Below are 5,459 nucleotides of genomic sequence, written 5' to 3'. Positions count from 1 at the left end.
TATTTCTTGACTTTATTTTTTTTTAAGTTAAGATGTGTTTCCATGGGTGGGTGGTATGTTGGGTCTGGTCTCTGTCCCAAACCTCAGGCTTTTTTGCACTTATGTTTTCAGAGCTAGTTTTAGGAGTTCTGAATGTTTTCAGTGCTTCCAGGGTGATGTGATCTGCAGAGAAATATGGTCATTGCTCTTCTGGTTTGTGTTTTAGTCCTTACACAGGAAGTACACTTGGTACATTGCAACTAAAACAGAAGTTCCTCAGGACTTCTGATCCCTTGTAACTGGAAGTGCACTTCTGTGCCTGGGAACTGAGCCCCCAAATTTAGTAAAGGTAATGGAGTTGCCAAATAGTGTCTGGTTTTGTGCCCAGTTCTAGCACATGGATCCTTTGTAATCTCTTTCTAACCAGTTGTCTGAACCTCTTATAGTTTCTGGCTTGAGGACTCCTAAAACTGCTGCTGCTGCTTTATCAATGCCAAGACCTACAGCAGGTGTTTTCACCACATGGGATCTTGTCCAGGCCCTACACCAGTGTCTCAAATCTGTCTTTCTGCAGCTATGTCTCACTGATGCACCTTGAAATATTTAGACCCAAAGTTTATCAGAATGGCTTTTGCATTTGCTGTGCCAAGTTCTTATTGTCTCAATTTTGCCTGTCATCTCCATGGAAGGTCTCTTATTGTGTATACGCTGGGTACTTTCATAGGGGAAACTTTCCTCATCAGAGTAGGATAAATTAATGTGTAACTCACATTAAAACATGGAAGTAAGGAGTTTTATTGGATAGTTAAAAAAATATGCAGGTATAAACCCCATACAAAATAGACATGCTTCTCATTAACTGCTAAGAACATTTGTTGATAAATCCCATATTTTTTCTAACAAAAAATTAGAGATTTTCAGAAAGCTGAAGAAAAGGTATTTGTCAGAAAAAAACTCATTTTTTAATTTTAATTTTTGAAATTATCTGGTACTGAGTTCATTGAAATTTGTAGGTACTTTAGCTTATAAAGAAATATTGTGCCAACCTTTTGATTAAGGCATTCTTGACTTTTTACTACACTTTCACTTTTCAGTTTCCTTTCCATATTCTGTTTTATGTTACTTTAAGTTGAATCAGAAAGCATTCCAATTTTCTATTAATGTGGATATAATCTACATCCAAGTCCATTTCCAAAGGTCTTCAAAGTTTTCTCAATTCACTTTTGTCATAGTGGCCTTTATTCATGAATGTTCCTTGATAGCACCACCTTTTTCCTCCATTTATTAATATGGCAACAATCAATGTCATACAGCTTCTGTGCATTTTTTATTTTCTAAAAAAATAATTTATGTCAGAGAGAGAGAGGATTCTGGCAAGGTTGCAAAGTAGGTCAAATTCTGAAGCTCTCCAAATTTCCTCCACAAATAAGACAAAAAATAGCACCTCAGAGTGAATATAAGGGAGTAAAAACAAAGAAGAGTTGGGACAAAACAATGGCCCTCTTATGACAAGTGGAGAAGACCTGAAGAAAAATCCTTTGCACAAACAAAGCCAATGCAACAAAGATTAGGAGGGAAGTAGAAATTTGGAAAATAATTTTTACATCTAGTGTCTGATAAAGGCCTCATTTCAAAAGTACATAGAGAAGCAAGTAAAATTTACAGGAATAGAAGTCATTTCACAATTAATAAATGTTCAAAGAAATAAATAGACAGTTGTTAGAGGAAAGAATTAAAGCTATTCATAGTGATATGAAAAAAATGTTCTAACTAACTATTGTTTCAAGAGATATAAATATAAACATCTCTGAGGTGCCACATTGCACTTATTGGATTGGCTAAAATGACAAAACAGGAAAATGATAAATGTTGGAGATGATGTGAGAAAGTTGGAACACTAATTCATTTTTGATGGAGCTGAGAGATGGTCCAACCATTCTGGAGAACAATTCCTACCAGAAAGGGCTATAAAAATGTGCATACCTAGAGCAGAGTGAGGATGGTGAAATAAAAACATGACTTCCGCAGGGCTCCTGCTTCCACCAATTCATGTAATAGGTAACTGAACAAACTCTGGAGCTATAGAAGCCATAAAATATCAGTGAGAAGCTAACTTCCTGCTGAGGACAGCACAGCAGGCCAGCAGGAAGCAGCCAGTACAATGTGCTGGGAGCTGAGCCCAGCCCCATGTGAGCCCAAAGTTTTAGCCTCAGGATGGCCACAACCAGCCACTGGCTGGAGGGAATTCATATCATCAGAGCTGTGGCAGTGTCAGGAATTATCAGCCCATAGATGCTTAGGACAAAGTGAGAAATCAGTACAGTGTGGACTTTGGGAACTGGGAGCTAGGGAGTATGGTCAGGCTTTTACCCCCGAAGGGAGAAGTGGCTGAGGTGCTGTGGCTGTGTAGCTGCCCCCACCTGGCTGCTTCAGAGCTCCTGCTCTGCAGATTGTAGGGGGCCAAGGATCTAGTCTGAGGGGAAATCACTCTTGCTTTAACCTGCTGAGATCTGTAGTGCAGTCTAGGGTAGAGGTCTGGAGTGGTTTCCAAATTTCTCAACTCATAAACATCATAAAAGAAAGTAAAAGGTCAGTGGGGAAACTCTGTTGGAACCAGGTGAGAGAAAAGCCTGGTCTTTAATGCTTCTCTTAAAGAAGAAAATAGGGCAGCTAGGTGGCACAGTAAATAGAGTACCAGCCCTGGAATCAGGAGACCTGAGTTCAAATGTGGCCTCAGACACATAACACTAGCCTTGTGACCTTGGACAAGTCTCTTGATGCCAATTGCCCTGCCCTCCCCTCTCCAAAAAGCCAAAAAAAAAACCCAACCTCAGAAACTCAAAAGAATTTTTTTCTCAAAAGCTCTACTTAAATACTTAGAAACAATTAAGCACAAGACAATAATTAAAATTAGAATTAAAATAAATAACTTAGAATAGTAAGGAATAAACCATCTGTATTAATAAATTCCCTGTAAAAACCTAGATTAAACCAAAATGTATGTATGAGTGTATATATGCATATGTGTGCATAAGAACATTATTGAAAGATGAAAAGTAGAAAATGTAAGTTATCTGATACCTAAAACAACTGATCTGGAAAACTGCTCTAGGAAAGAGAATTTAGGAATAATTAAAGTCCCTATAAGTTATGATAAAAAAAATGTTTGAGCACTGGAAAGAATCTACTAATAAATTCCCTAAAAGAAAAAAAAAGTCGCAAGGTCAAAGTTCAAAATCAGTGCGCACATATCAAAAAACAAACAGAAGAATTCTGCAACATCCATAAAGAATCAATTCAAGAAAAGACCCATAGTTAAAATCACAAAGACTTGGAAGTTTCTACACTATTAATTAAATATATAGAAGACTTTGAAATATAACTTTTCAAATGGGAAAAGAAAATAAATATTTAAAAACATAAAATAAGTTCAATGTTTTTTCATGGAAAAAGCATTGCCAAGTAGGAATTTTTAAATTTATTATTTATTTTTAACATTAAAAATAATTATGTTATAAATTTAAGGCCCTCCTTCACTCACTGACTAGTCAAGCTATATGATAACCATTGTACAAATAAAATCATATAAAAAATTTTCATTTTAGCTATGTCCCCCCCAAAACAGGAAAGATAGAATAAGAAATTATAATTCACTTTGTACTCCTAGTTCATCAATTCTGTCTCTGGAGGTGGATAGCAACTTTCATTATAACCCCTTCCAAATTGTCTTGGATCAAGGTATTGATCCGAGTATTGTAGTCATTCACAACCAATTATCATTAAAATATTGCTGGTACTGTGTACAATGATCTCCAGGTCCTGGTCACTTCATCCTGTTTCAGGTCACATAAAGATCTTTTATCTTTATGTTTGTGTGAACCTAAGCCCTTCCTCATTTGTTTTTTTTTTTCCTCAGTTAATAGTATTTTATATTTTTCTAATGTCATATAAAAATCGTTTTAAATATTCACTTTTATTAGAACAGTATAAATATGTAAACTTCTTGGTAGGAGGGAATATTATCACAATCTCTTCAACACCAAGAACAATTATCAGCACATAGTAGGTAACATAATAATTTTTGTTTCCAGTCAAGTGCATTAATGAAAAGTTATCTTGAAATGTGATGGAGTTGTAAGATTAAAAGTGAAAAATAACCCTGTTCTAAAGAAACTGGCTTTCTCCTGAAAAAAGTGTTTTAATATCATAACAGAGATACATGACTCCCTAACAACCAGGACCCCTTTTTAACTGTGATCTCTCTTATTTCCTAACAGAGCCTATGCACTAAAATTTATTTATGTTCCTTTCAATTGATCAATAGATTAAGCTTTCACTTATATGATCTCTACAAATATGTGGTAAAATAAAGGCAGAGTTGGCAAACATGCAATTTGGATAGAAATTCATTCAATAATCATTTATCAAGCACTTAACTACGTACAAGATACTGCTTTAGAAGATACTTTATGTTGGGAACACAAAAGCTAAAATTAAATTTTCCCTGTCGTCAAGGAGATAGCATTCTATTGGGTAAGCAAAACATAGGTAAGTAAATGGAAAAAAAAATGCAAGTCATAAGAGACATTACAAGTGAGCATCAGGAAAGAATAATTGTAGGGGGATAGAGCTTTAAAGACAGCTAAGAATTGAAGATATGGAGGTTGGGGGTTACAGAATATGTGCAGCAGACGAGACAATCTGAGCTAAGGCACAGAAGCAAGAAAGATGGCGTCATACACCAAGAAGGTCAATTTACATGAAAGAGAAAGTATGTGAGAGAGAATAGTAAAATCTCTCTGACTATAGAGGCACATAAAAGTCAGATCATGAAGAAAATTTTGCTTTTATATTTAATGTGTTTTTCCCCAATTACATGTAAAATAGATTGGACATTTTTTTCTAATTTTGAATCACAAATGCTCTCCTTCCCTTGCCACCCACCCCACTGAGAATGCTAGCAATTTGACATAGGTTATATATGTGTAGTCATGCACAACACATTTCCAAGTATGTCATACTGTGAAAGAAAGCACAGACCAAAAACTATCAAAGAAAAATATTTTTAAAACATTTTTAAAAAGCTTCTTCAATCTGCATTCAGGCTCTACCAGTTCTTTCTCTGTACATGGACAGCACCTTTCATTGTAAGTCCTTCAGAACTGTCTCAGATAATTCATTGATGAGATTAGCTAAGTTATTCACAGTTGATCATAATACAATATTGCTATTACTATGTATAATGTTCTCCTGGCTCTTCTCTGTTCACTTTGCATCAGTTCATGTAAGCCTTTACAGGTTTCTCTGAGAGTATCTTCTTCATCATTTCTTAAAACACAATAGTATCCCATTACAATCATATACGACAATGTGTTCAACCATTTCCAATTGATGAGCATCCTCTCAATTTATGATTCTTTGCCACCATCAAAAGAGCTACTATAAACATTTTTGTACTTATGGATGATTTTCCTCTTTTT

Source organism: Petaurus breviceps, unplaced genomic scaffold, assembly GCF_028583685.1.
Source record: "Petaurus breviceps papuanus isolate PSGF00001 unplaced genomic scaffold, PetGlider_PUasm1.0 40, whole genome shotgun sequence".
Classification (NCBI taxonomy): domain Eukaryota; kingdom Metazoa; phylum Chordata; class Mammalia; order Diprotodontia; family Petauridae; genus Petaurus; species Petaurus breviceps.
The sequence above is the reverse complement of the archived record's forward strand: the minus strand, read 5'-3'. Positions refer to the sequence as shown.